Source organism: Ixodes scapularis, unplaced genomic scaffold (genome assembly GCF_016920785.2).
Source record: "Ixodes scapularis isolate PalLabHiFi unplaced genomic scaffold, ASM1692078v2 ptg002869l_1__unscaffolded, whole genome shotgun sequence".
In the NCBI taxonomy this organism is placed as follows: Eukaryota; Metazoa; Arthropoda; class Arachnida; order Ixodida; family Ixodidae; genus Ixodes; species Ixodes scapularis.
The window spans coordinates 443,034-448,015 of NW_024610276.1; the positions used below are offsets into that span (position 1 = coordinate 443,034).

Genomic DNA, 4,982 nt, shown 5'->3' on the forward strand with positions numbered 1-4,982 from the left:
AAAAAAGGTCATGGGTTAAGCACAGAAGCTGTTTTTCGCAAGGAAAGTTTCTACGGAAGCCGTGCTGTGCCTTGTTAAAAAAGAAAATGGAATTGATTTGAATGGATAGATTCTTACGGATTGTGTGCTCGAGTATTTTTGAAGGTACAGAAATAAGAGAGATAGGCCTATAGTTCAAGAGAGATGATTTATTGCCGCTCTTGTGGACCGGAATGACCTTTCCGATCGTTCAATCGTCAGGAACTGCCGCTGTATTCAAGGACTGCTGAAAATTTTTGGTTAAAAAAAAAGACTTGACGAACATACTGTGCGCTGCAGTGTTTTAGAGTTAATGTTGTCGACGCCACAGAATGAGGAAACTTTCATAGATTTATTAATTTTAACAATACCGCCAAAATCAACATGTATTGGATCCATACAAGGGAGGTTGTTAACAATGGCTGGTAACAATGCTAATGGACACGGGATAGTGAACTGAGCAGAGAATATGTAATTTAAAACTGAAGCACACTGACTCGCGCCTATTTTGTTTATAAATTCATCTTTGAGGTAAAGTGGCGAGCGTGGAGTATGGTTAAAAACTTGCCAGAATTGGCAAGGGCCATTGAGTAGCAGGGACGGGAGGGTTTCCTGGTCGAAAATACGTTTCTATTCTGCAAGCATGCGTTTGTACTCATTTGCGTATTCATTATACCTGTCCCAAGATTCCGCGGTTTTATTATTTTTGACGGTCCGAAAACAGCGTTTCTTCTTATTGTTGAGTACTTTCAGCGAGCGCGAGTACCAGGAATTAGAAGATCCGGAACTTAAGGTGGTGCTTGGGACATGTATTTCAACAAGTTCTGATAAATTGTTCTTAAATTTTTACCAGCTGCCATTCACATCCCTACTATCAAATTTATCTAAGAAGACTGAGAAGTGATTTGAGAGGTCCATTTGAAACTGCTCATAATTTCCTTTGTTATATGGCCTTATCGTTTTAATAAGTCTTATACGTTCAGTAACTTCAAATGCTAGGTCAAAGTGTACTGCCTTGTCATCACTTATGCCTTCAAATCCAGATAGCGGCGAGACACACTCAGGTTGAATACCAAGACCAATATATTTGAGCACATGTCATTTACACGCGTTGGAAAAGAGAACATCTGGGACAGATTGAAATCTAAACCAAGTTTAACAAGCTCACGACAGTCACTGGTACCATGAACACAATCTTAACCAGGTGAATTCCATTTAATATCGGGGTAATTAAAATCGCCAAATGAAAGAACAGGCTGGTCAGGAAGTTGCACACTTAAAACGGACAGCTCGTCATGCAAAGAAGGCATAAAATTAGATGACGCATCGGGTGGCCTGCAACAGGCACCAAGCTAGATGGATTTAAAACCGCATTTCATTGAGACCCAGATTGCTTCGATAGTGCTGAAGATAAGGAGAAGGGAGCTTTGGATACTTTTATGCACGCATATTCAAACACCACCACCACGACGGCCGCATCGATCTCGCCTATAAATGATAAACTCGGGGTGATTCGGCTATATTTAATTTCTGCCTATACCGGGATGAAGCCAACTCTCGGAGATTAGTACAATTTAAGCATCACAAAAGGAAATAAGAGAACAAAAATTCTCTCGTTTTGGCATTAGGCTACGCGCATTTAAGTTTAAAACACTAATTTGGGAGCTAACAGCTGCAACAATTAGGGATGTAACAGCGGCAACAACACCAATCGGAGAGCTAATAGCGGCAACATTTCTGCTCCCACTTCCTGCCCGATCATATGGGGGAGTTTCAATTACGGAATCCGAAAGTGCGTCGTAGCTGAAGGTCTTAGTGCCCATGTGCAATTTGTTAAACCGAAGTTTAAATGAGTGACCCTGCGGTTTTTCGTTCGAGTAAAGTGTCTTTCGTGCGACGCGGATATTCGCAGGGAAATCACCAGAGATGATAATGGGTGTACCTCGCAATTTAAGCCCACAAAAGAAGTAGTTGATTTTTTTTTTACTTTTTTTGTAAGAGGAAAAGCATACAATAACCGGCCTGTCTTTTTTGTGTGAGTGCGCTCCTAGTCTGTGCGCACGCTCAATCTGGGAGCTATCAGGCGTAACACCTAGATTAGTTTTGGCCAAATCTACTACTTTTTGTTCAGGGGATGACCAAGATTCACCTACGCTATCGGCTATTTCATTAATTATCAAATTACATCGGCGGGAACGATTATCCATATCTTCTGGCCGGGACCTCATGGCTTTAGTTACAGTTGTTTGTACAGTGGAAAAATGCTGAAGGGCACAAATATTTGTTTTCGCCTATGCGATGGTTGCCACTTCTGTTTCAAGAGAACTCAGCTTGGTGGTAAGGGCAGAGACGGAGTTCTCGAGTTGCGTCTGCATATGAAGTACCTTCTCAACATCGGTTTCTAGAGCAGCCTGGCCCATCGCCAGGCTCGTTACATTGGAGTCAAGTCTTAGTAGCAATATATGCATATCCTCAATGTGCTTTGGGTCAACCTTTAGAGGGCCCGGGTTGGTTTCGACGTCACGAGAGAGTAATAGTAATTTACCAAAAACATGGAAACAATCCCAAGCAAAACAAAACAGCCCTTTGGGGCACGGGAGCCATAAGGTGAATACGAAGCTTGAATTTTTTGTATGTAGCGAGAAACGTTTACAGGCCTACACAAAGGGCAGCATGTCGTGCGTGAGCGTCGGTGTCGTTACGGCGCTCCCGTGCCCACTGAAAGGGCCAGCGCTTGGTCCGTCATTATGTAGGCCGGCGGCCGGGGATTCTGGGGGCGTTTTCGGCCAGGTCAACGTCACTGCCCTTGGACGGAAGTTTTGGCGGGGCTCGATGAATGACACGGCTGGAAGCGTTGGTGATAGTGGCCCATGAGAACAGCTGATGACAGAGGCAAAGGCCACTGACAGCGCGAGGACTTTCTTGAACAACGGGAGCTGCACAAAGAGAAGCAGGTCGTGTGTGAGCGACGGTGTCGTTACGGCGCTCCCGTGCCAACACGATTCTCAAATTTACCAGAACATCGCTTACAGTCAACAAAAATGCGTACCCGCGTCCAGGCATCAAACCCTTTTTGCGTGGAAGTCAAGCGCGATAAGCGTTAGGTCTCGAGCGCATTGCCTGCTTGGTCGGGTGCTCTCGCGGCAATATTTTTCAGACAATTACACTGTCCATACAGAGGGCGGTATTGGCGATCATTAACTTGTTTATTTCAGTTTGAATAGTCATAACAATAAGGGAACGCCTTGTTCTAACTTTTACTGGTATTGAAACCATATATATGATGAATCGGCTATTGATTGCATCCATTTATCTTTCCCCGATTTTTAACGCGGTTGTGACGTTTCACTTTTTTAGGTTAAGTTGAAATCTTCTCATTACTTGTATTAAAATATTTGCTCCCATCCGTTAAAAAAGAACTAAAAGGCACAATCTATGGATCAATCGAGAGATAAATCCTCTAAAGCGACGAGACGTACGAATTCGTAAGGCCAAATATAAAAATAAGTCGAAGATAAACGCTTTAAAGCAGGGGACACATGAGCGATAAAATTGGGCGCCGCGCGGTAGTATCATAGCAACCGGTGCTGGCGTCCCTACATCTGTTGCGCCAGCCGCGGCGTCGCTCGGATCTGGTCGATGCAGAATAAAGCCGCGCAGTGTGACTATGGCACACCTAGCGGCGAAGGGCGAACGGCGCACGGCGCCCAGTTTCACCGCTCATGTGTTCCAGGCATAAATGACAAGCTGCTGTTTATTATACTCAACGCACGAGACAAATTTTACGGTCGAACTCTGAGTAATTTCCTGAAGGAATCTAAAAAGTTCTGGCGCTTTCTGTCTGACACCAATGGATCCTTTTACCAACTAAGAATCGAAAATAGTATAACTTTTAATCTTAAAGAAAAAAATCATTTCAAATGAATCCAATGCCAGTTTTTTAGAGCCTTTGCAAAGCCGAAACCTTTTACCATTCAAAATGCAAATTATCTAGCTTCAATGGGTCGTGGGTCAATTCCTGCCGTGGTACTAAGTCGTGAGGGCATATTTTCACTTCTGTTGAATATCAAAGCCAATAAATCATCTCGTACTAACGGTATACTGCGTGCTTTTCTAGGGCGCAACTCTTAGATGATATCCCAGTATCTTTAACTGCTCTTCAATTCCTCTACCAACCAGAGTCGTGTGCCAAATGATTGGCTAAGGCTAGAGTGGTACCTGTATTTAAAATGGGTGACAAATTACACTCTGTGAATTACAGACCCATGTCCTTAATACGTAAGCGCTGCAAGCTTCTAGAGTACATAACTGCTAATCATGTTTCCAATTACTTGGAGTCAATTAACTTTTTTTACAAAAACGAACAATGATTCAGGTGAAATGATTCTACAACAAGATAACTAATATCTGTATTTCACGACTTTGTTGCAGTGACTGACAACCGCCAACAGAGCTATGTTCTTTTTTTTTAATTTGTTAGAAGCGATCGATCGTGTGCCTCATTATTCGCTGAATGATAGGCGAAAATCGACTGGACTTTCTGATAGGCTTCTACTACATTGGATACAAGCATTTCTACTCAATCAAACGCAATTTCTTGAATATAAGGGGTCTAGGTCTAATAGCCTACAGGTTTTGTCTGAGTTCTGCAGGACTCCGTGTTTGCGCCTTTAATATTTTATTATGATTATATAAATAACGCTGCCAAAGATATTGATGAAAGTGTTACTGTGAAATACTTTGCTGATGACTGTGCCATTTATTATGTTATCACAATCACTTCCTGTCAGACACTGCTGAATGACAATCTTTATAAGCTTGCGGACTGTTGCAAACTGCAAAGTATGAAAATTATCCTTACTAAAACAATCGCGATTACTGTATCAAAAAAAAATCGATTATTGCACACTTATCATATTTGACATCACTGCATTCAGATTATTTCTTCTGGGAACTAATTAAGC

General features: G+C 42.4%; 1 pseudogene; it reads left to right on the forward strand.

Annotated features, from left to right (window-relative positions):
- The first annotated feature begins 4,017 nt into the window (after positions 1-4,017).
- LOC120844282 lies at positions 4,018-4,692 on the forward strand (annotated as a pseudogene).
- Positions 4,693-4,982: the final 290 nt, after the last annotated feature.